The sequence below is a fragment of the Triticum urartu genome, unplaced genomic scaffold (assembly GCF_056163025.1).
Source record: "Triticum urartu cultivar PI428250 unplaced genomic scaffold, HENAU_Tu73 scaffold79, whole genome shotgun sequence".
In the NCBI taxonomy this organism is placed as follows: domain Eukaryota; kingdom Viridiplantae; phylum Streptophyta; class Magnoliopsida; order Poales; family Poaceae; genus Triticum; species Triticum urartu.
In genome coordinates, this window is record NW_028260980.1 from 15,001 (window position 1) to 30,000 (window position 15,000).

Below are 15,000 nucleotides of genomic sequence, written 5' to 3' on the forward strand. Positions count from 1 at the left end.
AAATAGAGTACGTTATAAGAAATTAATCGGTCAGTTGAATATTCGGGAGCAGTAATTTAATCGTTCAAATTTTTTTCTTGTTTTATTATTTTTTTAGTAGTCTTATAGTAGTCTTAGATTTTTCATTTTGATGAGCCTCGCTTTGAGGAATTCATGGAATAATCCATTTTCATGGAATAATGAATTAAGGAAGAAAGGATATGAGTCTACCGCTTACAAGAAAAGATCTCATGATAGTCAATATGGGCCCTCAACACCCATCAATGCATGGTGTTCTTCGACTGATCGTTACTCTCGATGGTGAGGATGTTATTGATTGTGAACCCATATTAGGGTATTTACACAGAGGAATGGAAAAAATCGCGGAAAACCGAACTATTATACAATACTTACCTTATGTAACAAGGTGGGATTATTTAGCTACTATGTTTACAGAAGCAATAACAGTAAATGCACCAGAATTCTTGGAGAATATTCAAATACCACAAAGAGCCAGCTATATTAGGGTAATTATGTTAGAATTAAGCCGGATAGCTTCTCACTTGCTATGGCTTGGACCTTTTATGGCGGATCTCGGCGCACAGACTCCTTTTTTCTATATTTTTAGAGAGAGAGAATTAATATATGATCTATTTGAAGCTGCTACAGGTATGCGAATGATGCACAATTACTTTCGCATCGGAGGAGTAGCCGCCGATCTACCTTATGGATGGATCGATAAATGTTTAGATTTCTGTGATTATTTTTTACGCGGAGTTGTTGAATATCAACAACTTATTACACAGAATCCAATTTTTTTAGAGCGAGTTGAAGGAGTAGGTTTTATTAGCGGAGAAGAAGCAGTAAATTGGGGCTTATCGGGACCGATGTTACGAGCTTCTGGAATACAATGGGATCTTCGTAAAGTAGATCCTTATGAGTCTTACAACCAATTTGATTGGAAAGTCCAATGGCAAAAAGAAGGGGATTCGTTAGCTCGCTATTTAGTACGAATTGGTGAAATGAGGGAATCCATCAAAATAATTCAACAAGCTGTAGAAAAAATTCCTGGAGGACCTTATGAAAATTTAGAAGTCCGACGCTTTAAGAAAGAAAATAATTCTGAATGGAATGATTTTGAGTATAAATTTCTTGGTAAAAAACCTTCGCCCAATTTTGAATTGTCAAGACAAGAGCTTTATGTAAGAGTAGAAGCCCCAAAAGGTGAATTAGGGATTTATCTAGTAGGAGATGATAGCCTTTTCCCCTGGAGATGGAAAATCCGTCCACCCGGGTTTATTAATTTGCAAATTCTTCCTCAGCTAGTTAAAAAAATGAAATTGGCTGATATCATGACGATATTAGGTAGTATAGATATCATTATGGGGGAAGTTGATCGTTGAAATGATAATAGATAGTGGTAGAGGTAGAAACTATCAATTCTTTTTCGAAATTGGAATTATTAAAAGAAGTCTATGGACTGATATCGATTCTACCCATTTTGACCCTCCTTTTGGGAATAACAATAGAGGTACTCGTAATTGTGTGGTTAGAAAGAGAAATATCTGCGTCGATACAACAACGTATTGGTCCTGAATATGCTGGCCCCCTGGGCCTGCTTCAAGCTATAGCAGATGGGACTAAGCTACTTTTTAAAGAAGATATTCTGCCATCCCGAGGAGATATTTCTTTATTTAGCATTGGACCCTCTATAGCAGTCATATCAGTTTTATTAAGTTTTTTAGTTATCCCTTTGGGATATCATTTTGTTTTAGCCGATCTTAGTATTGGTGTTTTTTTATGGATTGCCATTTCAAGTATAGCTCCTATTGGTCTTCTTATGGCAGGATATAGCTCAAATAATAAATATTCTTTTTCAGGCGGTCTACGAGCTGCTGCTCAATCCATTAGTTATGAAATACCATTAACTTTTTGTGTGCTAGCAATATCTCTACGTGTGATTCGTTAAAATAGATCTTTTTCCTATAAAATCCATTAACTATTTATATTCCTTTTCTTATTTAGTATTTGGGTTGGTAAGTTAAACTAGATAGCTATATGAGTGAAACAAAACAGCTTATAAATTTGTAGTAAAAAGAAAAAATCTCATTTCCTACGTACAAGAAAAAAGTGGAAGTAAACATAAGCAGTGTAAACTCTTTATCCCAAGGTTGATATTTTTTAATTAGTCATCATATCTTGAAGCGGCCAAGAATAAAGGATTCACGATATGGAATTCCATTACTAGAATACTCCTAGTTATTACTATAACTTAATAATCCATAAGAAGAATCCACCAAAAGTTAGTGAAGGGTTAGGAACACTAAAGTACATAAAGGATTAGTAATGGAAAATCTAAAACATTAGAGATTTTTGCCCATAAAAGGAATCATAATAAGGACTTGCAATTTGTAGAAATTATCAAGTAGTACTTTCTTCGGATTCCGATCCAGAGTATGTTCCCATTCACTTGTTAAGGAAATGGCTATCAAGAACGAATTAACCCTTTATCCATTTTTTCTTTTTAAATACCCCCTCCCTGGGGAAAGAAGAATAGTAAAAAAGATATGGAGTGCACTAGAAAAAATTTTCATTATTTCCTTCCTCTATCCATATTCATGCAGAATTGCTCATGAACTAATACCCAACTCTTTCCATTTATTAATTGAATTCCTATAACAAGTAACAAGTGTTTTATTCCAAGATTAAGTTATTACTGAACAAAGAAAAATTTTCATTATATTATAAAGGATGAGATCAATTCGGAAGCGCTTTTTCTTATTCTAGCAGACGGAATTCCTTTGGTCTAATTTAGGACTTTCAAATCTATTTTATTTTATCTAATTCTATCTACGCCCCCGGGGCTAGGAACAAAACAGTCCTTTCCTTTTTCTGATCATAGAGAAGCCGTATGAAGCTAAGGTTTCATGTACGGTTTTGAAATAGCGGTGGGAACTGTGATGTTATCACCGACTATGATTATCTAACAGTTCAAGTACAGTTGATATAGTTGAAGCACAGTCAAAATACGGTTTTTTTGGATGGAATATTTGGCGTCAGCCTATAGGTTTTCTGGTTTTTTTAATTTCTTCTTTGGCAGAATGTGAAAGATTACCCTTTGATTTACCAGAAGCGGAGGAAGAATTAGTAGCAGGTTACCAAACTGAATATTCCGGTATCAAATATGGTTTATTTTATCTTGTTTCTTACCTAAATTTATTAGTTTCTTCTTTATTTGTAACAGTTCTCTACTTGGGCGGGTGGAATTTATCTATTCCCTATATATCCTTTTTTGATTTTTTCCAAATGAATAAAGCAGTTGGAATTTTGGAAATGACAATGGGTATATTTATTACATTAACTAAAGCTTATTTATTTCTCTTCATTTCTATCACAATAAGATGGACTTTACCGAGGATGAGAATGGATCAGTTATTAAATCTTGGATGGAAATTTCTTTTACCTATTTCCCTGGGCAATCTCTTATTAACAACCTCTTCTCAACTTGTTTCACTATAAATAAGATAATACAATAATAGTAAGAATATTTTCAACACAAAAGCTCTCTCAAACAAGAGAAAGAAACATATCTTTTTCATAGATATTTAGAATGAATATGTTCCCTATGGTAACTGGGTTCATGAGTTATGGTCAACAAACAATACGTGCTACAAGGTACATAGGTCAAAGTTTCATAACTACCTTATCCCACACAAATCGTTTACCTATAACGATTCACTACCCTTATGAAAAATCAATTACACCAGAGCGTTTCCGAGGGCGAATCCACTTTGAATTTGATAAATGTATTGCTTGTGAAGTATGTGTTCGCGTATGTCCGATAGATTTACCCGTTGTGGATTGGAGATTTGAAAAGGATATTAAAAGAAAACAATTGCTTAATTATAGTATTGATTTCGGAGTTTGTATATTTTGTGGCAATTGTGTTGAGTACTGTCCAACAAGCTGTTTATCAATGACTGAAGAATATGAACTTTCTACCTATGATCGTCATGAATTGAATTACAATCAAATTGCTTTAAGTCGGTTACCAATCTCCATAATGGGAGATTACACAATTCAAACAATTAGGAATTCGTCTGAAAGTAAAATAAACAAAGAAAAATCTTCGAATTCAAGAACGATTACTGATTACTAAACTTTGATTTTGTCTTTCTGTTATAAAAATCTAATAATTCTTTATTAAACTTTAAAATTAAACTATAAAGAAAAACGAAAAACTACTGCTTATTGGAAATTATTTCTTATTTTAAATCAGACTAGATTTTCGTGATATAATATAATTTATAACTATAAGTTTATACACAAAAAAATACCCTAATCCTTTTTTCCTTCCTTGAATCCTTTAGTTTTAGTCAGTTCATGAAAAATTTTATACTATTAATTTCTTTTTATCCATAATGGATTTACCTGGACCAATACATGAGATTCTTATGCTATTTGGGGGATTTGTTCTTCTACTAGGGGGTCTAGGAGTAGTATTACTTACCAACCCCATTTATTCTGCCTTTTCGCTGGGATTAGTTCTTGTTTGTATATCCTTATTCTATTTTTTATTAAATTCCTACTTTGTAGCTGTCGCACAACTTCTTATTTATGTGGGAGCCATAAATGTCTTGATCATATTCGCTGTAATGTTCGTAAATGGCTCAGAATGGTCTAAAGATAAGAATTATTGGACTATTGGAGATGGGTTCACTTCACTCGTTTGTATAACTATTGTTTTTTCACTAATGACTACTATCCCAGATACGTCGTGGTATGGAATTCTTTGGACTACAAGATCAAACCAAATAGTAGAACAGGGTCTCATAAATAATGTTCAACAAATTGGAATTCATTTAGCAACCGATTTTTATCTTCCGTTTGAACTCATTTCCATAATTCTTCTAGTTTCTTTAATAGGTGCAATTACTATGGCTCGGCAATAAGAAAACTTAGAAAAAGTACAAATTATAAGAATTGCAAATCTAAAATAAATAACTAAAGAATCACAATTTTGATTTAGTAAAATCCATCTACTGCCAACAAATACCTCCTTTTTTTTTTTTTTTTTTTTCTTTTGTTGTGTAATTGTTCTATTGTAATTAATTGAATCGGTTCAATTCTTGCCCTCATATTGAAATGAATCGAGATTGATAAGGAGTTAGTTAATGATGTTTGAGCATGTACTTTTTTTGAGTGTCTATTTATTTTCGATTGGTATCTATGGATTGATCACAAGCCGAAACATGGTTAGAGCTCTAATATGTCTTGAACTTATACTGAATTCAATTAATCTAAATCTCGTAACATTTTCTGATCTATTTGATAGTCGCCAATTAAAAGGAGATATTTTCGCAATTTTTGTTATAGCCCTTGCAGCTGCTGAAGCCGCTATTGGACTATCCATTCTTTCTTCCATCCATCGTAATAGGAAATCCACTCGTATCAATCAATCTAATTTATTGAATAATTAGACTTTTGAATAATTAGACATAGAATCCTCTAAACAAAGGCGCACATATTAAAATAAATAGAAATCAATACTATTTTCTTAGTATTATTTGAGAATATCCATTTTTTTTAGTAGATTATTGCATAGTATTCTTTTTCACTTAAATGAATTTTTGTATTTGTAATTCATTGATATTGCAATTTGAATATTGCAATAATTTATATTGAAAAGACGATAGCCAATTTATTGGCTAATTCGAATTCGTCTGTACAATTCGTAAAATTCTTTCTTATTTCTTATTTATTGTTGAAATCCAAAATTAAAGTCTCTTGGCTCTCTTCACGCTTTCTCACAAACAGATTAAAAAATAGATTTTTTTTTTTGAAGTTTGGATAAACCATTGCTTCGTCTGGTGTCTACAATACATATGACTCATTATAGTACTAATTTCATTTTTACCAGATCGAAAAATTTTATGTTGAAAAGAAAAATTTATAGATCCAATGTCACATTCCGTAAAAATTTACGATACATGTATAGGATGCACTCAATGTGTACGAGCTTGTCCAACAGATGTATTAGAAATGATACCCTGGGATGGATGTAAAGCCAAGCAAATTGCTTCCGCGCCGAGAACCGAAGATTGTGTGGGTTGTAAGAGATGTGAATCTGCCTGCCCGACAGATTTTTTAAGTGTCCGCGTTTATTTAGGGCCTGAAACAACACGTAGCATGGCTCTATCTTATTGATACGTTACAAAAAACTTCACTCGAATCGTCTGATTCCTCTTTACCGAAGAAGCCTGTGCTCGAAATAATCGAGCACGGGCTTTTCTGGTCAAAACGTATCTTGTCTTTATCACTTTATCATGAGTTATTTTCCTTGGTTAACAATACTTGTTGTTTTGCCGATATTTGCAGGTTCATTAATTTTCTTTTTACCTCATAAGGGAAACAAAGTCGTTAGGTGGTATACTATATCTATTTGTTTATTAGAATTCCTTCTAATGACTTATGCGTTCTGTTATCATTTCCAACTGGAGGATCCCTTAATCCAATTAAAGGAGGATTATAAATGGATAGATGTCTTCGATTTCCACTGGAGATTGGGAATCGATGGACTTTCATTAGGATCTATTTTATTGACAGGATTTATCACTACTTTAGCTACTTTAGCAGCTTGGCCAATTACACGGAATTCGCGATTATTCTATTTCCTGATGCTCGCAATGTATAGTGGTCAAATAGGATTATTTTCTTCGCGAGACCTTTTACTTTTTTTTATCATGTGGGAGTTAGAATTAATTCCTGTTTACTTACTTTTATCCATGTGGGGGGGGAAGAGGCGTCTATATTCAGCTACAAAGTTTATTTTGTATACTGCAGGCGGTTCCATTTTTTTCTTAATCGGAGTTCTGGGTATGGGCTTATATGGTTCCAACGAACCAGGATTAGATTTGGAAAGATTAATTAATCAATCATACCCTGCAACCTTGGAAATACTTTTATATTTTGGCTTCCTTATTGCTTATGCTGTCAAATTGCCGATTATACCCCTACATACGTGGTTACCAGATACCCATGGGGAAGCACATTATAGTACATGTATGCTTTTAGCGGGAATATTATTAAAGATGGGAGCATATGGATTGATTCGGATCAACATGGAATTGTTACCTCATGCTCATTATCTATTTTCGCCCTGGTTAGTAATAATAGGAGCGATCCAAATAATCTATGCAGCTTCAACTTCTCTTGGTCAACGAAATTTCAAAAAAAGAATAGCTTATTCCTCTGTATCTCACATGGGTTTCATAATTATAGGAATTGGTTCCATAACCAACATTGGACTCAATGGAGCTATTTTACAAATATTATCCCATGGATTTATTGGTGCTACACTTTTTTTCTTGGCAGGAACCGCTTCTGATAGAATGCGTCTTGTTTATCTCGAAGAACTGGGGGGAATATCTATCCCAATGCCTAAAATTTTTACCATGTTTAGTAGCTTTTCAATGGCTTCTCTTGCCTTACCAGGAATGAGTGGTTTTGTCGCAGAATTAGTAGTATTTTTTGGACTAATTACTAGTCCAAAATTTCTGTTAATGCCAAAAACACTAATTACTTTTGTAATGGCAATTGGAATGATATTAACTCCTATTTATTTATTATCTATGTTACGCCAGATGTTCTATGGATACAAGCTATTTAATGTTCCAAACGCAAATTTTGTGGATTCTGGACCACGAGAACTCTTTATTTTAATCTGTATCTTTTTACCAGTAATAGGAATTGGTATTTATCCAGATTTTGTTCTCTCCCTATCCGTTGACAGGGTAGAGGCTCTCTTATCCAATTATTATCCTAAATAGGTTTGCTTTTTTTTACTCGTCTGCTCTATTAATGCAGAAATAAGTAAAAAAGTATATAATGCAGAAATAAGTAAAAAAGTATAATTAGATCTATCTCGAATTTTTGAGAACCCTTTGATAAGGCGTTCAAGGGGTTCTCAAATAAAACATAAAAGTAAAAACCTTCATTTCATGAAGGTTTTATTTTATGTAATCATTTAGGTGTTAATGTAAACGAACCATAACTATGTAAGCCTATTCCTAATAGATTTATACCAAAATAACAAATCCAAATTATAAGAAATCCTATCAAAGCTATAAGTGCAGAATTCGTACCCTTCCAATTTGGATTTGTTCTACTATGTAAATAAATTGCGAATATGGTCCAAGTAATAAATGCCCAAGTTTCCTTAGGATCCCAATTCCAATAGGATCCCCAGGCCTCATTAGCCCATACTGCTCCACAAAGAATACCTACGGTTAAAAGGGTAAATCCTAGGCTAATGACACGATAACTCCAAGAATCCAAACGCTCCGTTAATTGATATTTGTAATAATTTGGAAATGAAGGGACAGAGGTTCTTTTTAAAGCACTTCTTTTTGCATAAAAATATTTAATATCACTAAAGAAAAATGTTTTATTTAAAACATTTTTTTTCTTTTTAGAAAAGAAATGGAAATTATTTCGAAATCTAATGATTAGAATAGCGGCAGATAATAAGGATCCGCACAAAAGAGTTGCATAGCTTAATAACATCATACTGACATGCATCATTAACCACTGAGATTGTAGAGCAGGTACTAGTATCGTGGATTGATGCATTTCAGTTAAAAGACCCGATGTGGCAAAGCCTTGCGTTAAAATAGTACTTGGCGTAGTTATTGTGCTTAAATCATTTTTAGAGTTCTGTATTTTAGGAATGGTATGAAGAATATACAGGGCCCATGAAAGGAAGATCAATGACTCATATAAATTACTTAATGGAAAATGTCCCGAGGAAGCCCAACGAGAAACTAAGAATCCTGTTATAGAGAAAAAAGTAACTATCATTCCTTTTTCTGACGAATCGCGTAATCCTCCAAGTTCACGAACTAATAAGGTTATAAAATGAATCGTAATCACAATTGAAATCGTTGAGAAAGAGATATGAGTTAGTATATGTTCTAAAGTTGCAAATAGCATAAGGGGAAGGTCCCATTACAAAATTGTAAATTTCGAATTGATTTCTAATCTATTGTATTCTTTTTCAAGAATGCCGCCACTCGGATTCGAACCGAGATGCTTGAGCACTGCTTCCTAAGAGCAGCGTGTCTACCAATTTCACCATGGCGGCTAACTTCAAATAATAGGTAACTTAAAAGAATAATAGCTATTATCTTGGGAATCGTCGATATTGGGAAAGTCCATAAAATTTAGGAACATTAGAGTTTTCATTAAAATAGACTTCGTTTGGTAGTATCGTTTCCATTTTTTTTTTTTACAATAAACTCTTGCTTTGCCCAATAGAAACACAAACACTGCTTGAAAGAGTTGGAACTTCTTTTTTCTAACTTGCAATTATAGAACTAATTTTTTCTAATTAATTTCCCCTTTACATTTTGAAAATTCTTTCAATACAATGAAAAAAATCCAAAAGGGTTTCTATTTAATGATGAAATTAAAATAAAATGGATAAATAGAAAAGGCTTTTTGGATTTTTTAAAAATTTCTAGAATGAAAGTCTTTATGCTCTTATTAATAAGATTTACTAACCTTATGATTTTGGAGAAGATAGGTGGAAGTTGTAAGTCCTATTGTAAGAATACTCCACTTTTCATAATTTTCCTAATAGAATATGAGGATTCTATTAGGAAAATTATGAAAAGTTCATTGATAGGAAAAGAATACTTAGCACACAGTATACCAAACAAAACTTTTTTTTTCTTGTATATATAAGATAAGAGGGGTTTTTTGTTCTAAGAATATTGTACCGAGTAATTCGACACATAAAAGTACATTCAAAGAAGAATCCAAATTATTAAATAATTGGAATTCTTTTTTGATAAGTCAATTCATATTATTCCAAAATCTTATTATTTGTTTGTTGCCCAGAAAAACCCTTTGGTTTTGGATGCTCATTACCGCTCGAAAATGATCTTGATTTTACTAAAGAATAAGATTGTACTATGGAAAAATAAGTCTTTTTCTTCCAAATATTTTTACGAATACGCTTTTTTGACATTGAAGTACGTTTTTTTGGAACTGCCATTCAAAAAGGAAATTACTTTTTTCTAGTTGTATGTGAAAGACATCTATTGCTGCAAATCAATCCTTCTTTCTTCTTTTTATTAGTATTTATACTTAGATACTGAAAGATACTTAAATTTTGAATTATTTTTTACTTCATTTTGTCTAATGCGGATAAGACAACAAGAATTTTTTAACATTTTTTCTTTATATATTTTATACTTTTTTTTTAATAATATAGAATATATAGAAGGGTTTCTCATTTAAATCTATTTATATCTATTTATATATCAAGTATACTCCATATATAGATATATGGTATGGAAGCCTATCCCCCATATAAGATAAGACGGGGGGATAAAAAGAAGGGAAAATGAAAATAGTTAATTAAGTTCAGAATGGTATTCCATAAAGGAAAGGAATTCCAATCAAAACAAAAAATACTGAGTCTCTTAAACAAGACATTCTAAAACTTAGGTAATTTATAGTCATTAGAATTTTAGTTCTATATGAAGTAAGGACTATTCGATAATTTCTTATAAACATAGGTTTTCATTGGAATTCACTCAATCAGTTAATTATGGAACAAGAGAGCTGTTTCATCTTTGTTTTAAAGAAATATAAAAATGAATTATGAATAGAAAGTAAAATGATAATGATTCCACTTTTTTTTTTTTATTTTTATAAATATCTTTATTTAGTTAATAAAATAACTTCGTTACCTAGTTATTTTATTAACTTTTTTAATTTAACCAACTAAACCCATTCTTAATTTTTAATTATTTCAATGAGATAAATTTTGGAAAAATTAAGAATTTCAGTATTTTTTCTTATTCTTTTTATTTATTCTTTCAGAAAGAGATAAGAATTGGTTTGGTGAATCGGAAACAATTTTATAGAAAAATTGAAGTAAAAATTGAAGTAAAAATTGCAATTTCTTTTCTTATGGAACATACATATCAATATGCATGGGTAATCCCTCTTCTCCCACTTCCAGTTATTATGTCAATGGGATTTGGCCTTATTCTTATTCCGACAGCAACAAAAAATCTTCGTCGCATATGGGCTTTTCCTAGTGTTTTACTCTTAAGTATAGCTATGGTATTCTCAGTTCAACTGTCTATTCAACAAATAAATGGAAGTTCGATCTATCAATATCTATGGTCTTGGACCGTCAATAATGATTTTTCTTTAGAATTTGGATACTTGATTGACCCACTTACTTCTATTATGTTAATACTAATTACTACTGTAGGAATCCTGGTTCTTATTTATAGTGATGGTTATATGTCTCACGATGAAGGATATTTGAGATTTTTTGTTTATATAAGTTTTTTCAATACTTCCATGTTGGGATTGGTTACTAGCTCCAATTTGATACAAATTTATTTTTTTTGGGAACTCGTGGGAATGTGTTCTTATTTATTGATAGGCTTTTGGTTTACACGACCAATCGCAGCGAGTGCTTGTCAAAAAGCTTTTGTAACTAATCGTGTAGGGGATTTTGGTCTATTATTAGGAATTTTAGGTTTTTTTTGGATAACAGGTAGTTTAGAGTTTAGGGATTTGTTCAAAATAGCTAATAACTGGATTCCTAATAATGGAATTAACTCTTTACTTACTACTTTGTGTGCTTTTTTATTATTCCTTGGTGCAGTTGCGAAATCCGCACAATTCCCTCTTCACGTATGGTTACCCGATGCTATGGAAGGGCCCACTCCTATTTCGGCTCTTATACACGCAGCAACTATGGTTGCTGCGGGAATTTTTCTTCTAGCTCGACTTCTTCCTCTTTTCATATCTTTACCTTTGATAATGAGTTTTATTTCTTTAGTAGGTACAATAACACTATTCTTAGGAGCTACTTTAGCTCTTGCTCAGAGAGATATTAAAAGAAGCTTAGCCTATTCTACAATGTCTCAATTGGGTTATATGATGTTAGCTCTAGGTATAGGTTCTTATCAAGCTGCTTTATTCCATTTGATCACTCATGCTTATTCAAAAGCTTTATTGTTCTTGGGATCCGGATCCGTTATTCATTCAATGGAACCTCTTGTTGGATATTCACCAGATAAAAGTCAAAATATGGTTCTTATGGGCGGTTTAAGAAAATACATTCCAATCACAAGAACTACTTTTTTATGGGGTACACTTTCTCTTTGTGGTATTCCACCTCTTGCTTGCTTCTGGTCCAAAGATGAAATCCTTAGTAATAGTTGGTTGTATTCGCCCTTTTTTGGAATAATAGCCTCCTTTACTGCAGGATTAACTGCCTTTTATATGTTTCGGATATATTTACTTACATTTGATGGGTATTTGCGTGTTCATTTTCAAAATTACAGTAGCACTAAAGAGAGTTCCTATTCAATATCCTTATGGGGAAAAAGGATACCCAAAGGAGTGAATAGGGATTTCGTTTTATCAACAACGAAGAGTGGAGTTTCTTTTTTTTCACAAAATATACCAAAAATTCAAGGTAATACAAGAAATAGGATAGGATCCTTTACTACGTCTTTTGGGGCTAAAAAAACTTTTGCCTATCCGCATGAAACGGGAAATACTATGTTATTTCCTCTTCTTATATTACTACTTTTCACTTTGTTCATTGGATTCATAGGAATCTCTTTTGATAATGGAGGAATTGGTAATGGAATAGCAGAGTTAACCATATTATCAAAGTGGTTAACTCCCTCAATAAACTTTACCCAGGAAAGTTCTAATTCTTTTGTAAATTCATATGAATTTATTACTAATGCAATTTCTTCTGTAAGTCTAGCTATCTTTGGTTTATTCATAGCATATATCTTCTATGGATCCGCTTATTCTTTTTTTCAGAATTTGGATTTAATAAACTCTTTTTACAAAGGAAATCCTAAAAAAGAATTTTTAGATCAAGTAAAAAAAAATATATACAGTTGGTCATATAATCGTGGTTATATAGATATTTTCTATACTAGGGTCTTTACCCTCGGTATAAGAGGGTTAACCGAACTCACGGAGTTTTTTGATAAGGGTGTTATTGATGGAATTACCAATGGAGTGGGTCTTGCTAGTTTTTGTATAGGAGAGGAAATTAAATATGTAGGGGGAGGTCGAATCTCGTCTTATTTATTCTTTTTTTTATGTTATGTATCTGTGTTTTTATTCTTTTTTCTTTCTTAAGTTAAGGAATTTACAACAAGTCTCTTGCAAAAATAACTATCCTATCCCCTTTCTACAATCTCTCTATATCCTTGTTACATAAGGTAAGTATTGTATAATAGTTCGGTTTTCCGCGATTTTTTCCATTCCTCTGTGTAAATACCCTAATATGGGTTCACAATCAATAACATCCTCACCATCGAGAGTAACGATCAGTCGAAGAACACCATGCATTGATGGGTGTTGAGGGCCCATATTGACTATCATGAGATCTTTTCTTGTAAGCGGTAGACTCATATCCTTTCTTCCTTAATTCATTATTCCATGAAAATGGATTATTCCATGAATTCCTCAAAGCGAGGCTCATCAAAATGAAAAATCTAAGACTACTATAAGACTACTAAAAAAATAATAAAACAAGAAAAAAATTTGAACGATTAAATTACTGCTCCCGAATATTCAACTGACCGATTAATTTCTTATAACGTACTCTATTTTTCTTTGCCAAATAAGCCAGCAAACGTCGACGTTTTCCCAAAAGTCTTCGTAGACCTCTTTCCGATGAAAAATCTTTTTTGTGTAATTCCAAATGTGAAGCAAGTCTCCGTATCTTATTGGTGAAACTGAATACTTGAAATTCAACAGAACCCCTGTTTTCTTCTTTTTCTTCTTTAACCATAAATCCAAAAATTTTTCTACCTCCTTTCTTTTTCATGTATTTTTCTGATCAGGAAAAATACAAAATTATGTCAGTTATTTTGAAGTTATTCTAATCTCGTACACACACAAATTTGCAATTATTCATCTACTACTGGAATTTGGATTTATTTTATCGATGCAAATTGGATTTGGATAGAAGGGTACATTCTTTCTAATATTTTAGATAGAAGAAATGTTTCTTCTATCTAAAATATTAGAAAGAATTTTGCTGATTTATTTATTGCTATATGCAATTTATGGAATTGATACACCATTTAATTGATATCATTTAGCAAAATGAAACACAGCATATGCATCCATCTTTTGGCTCGAGAATTTCACGGGATAGAGATATGGTATAAGAAATAGACTATTAAGTAACTCTAAATGAATTGTGGATACATCTGTATCCTTAACATACTGAAACGATTGTCATTATTCGTATCAAACCAATAGCGATTCATACAAGCTAAATCTTCTAATCAATGGTGGGCCAATAATGAATTTTTTTGCATATGTATTAAGACGCTTGGCCTGATTTCGAAATTGTCCAGAGTTTTATATGTTGTTTTCATTGCAAAATGATGGGTCTCCTTCCATAACTTTCCAATTACGAGTACGAGAATTGAAAGACATGAAAATTCTCAATTCTCTACGGCGTCTAGTAGATAGAAACAAGAAAATCAGAAGAATCTTTCTCTCTATTCACTATCATTCCGCGTCTTCGACTTCTATTAGTTTCTTTTCTTCTTTAATGCAATAGCTATAGTTTGATATAAGAATCCATTTCTCAAAGTAATGGAAACCATTCTCTTATAGGAAATGGTTCGAAAATCGCTATTCCACCTTTTAGGTATCGTGAAAAGTGATACCTGTGAAGATCGTGCATTTCAGTCAAATTCAGATCCGTTTTTCGAGTCCATGATATAATATAACCAAATTGGATAGATCTTCCACCTGTTTAGCTAAGAAAGAATAGATACAGAGGTGGATAATAGATCGATATGAAGATCATGAGCTGCCCCATAATGAAATCGCCAGTAGTCGCGAATATCTCCTTCTTCCCTAATCCAAGATTGGAGAAAGAAGATCTAAGAGGGACCTATGGAGAATGTAGTCAGAAATCCATAATAGAGTCCGACCACA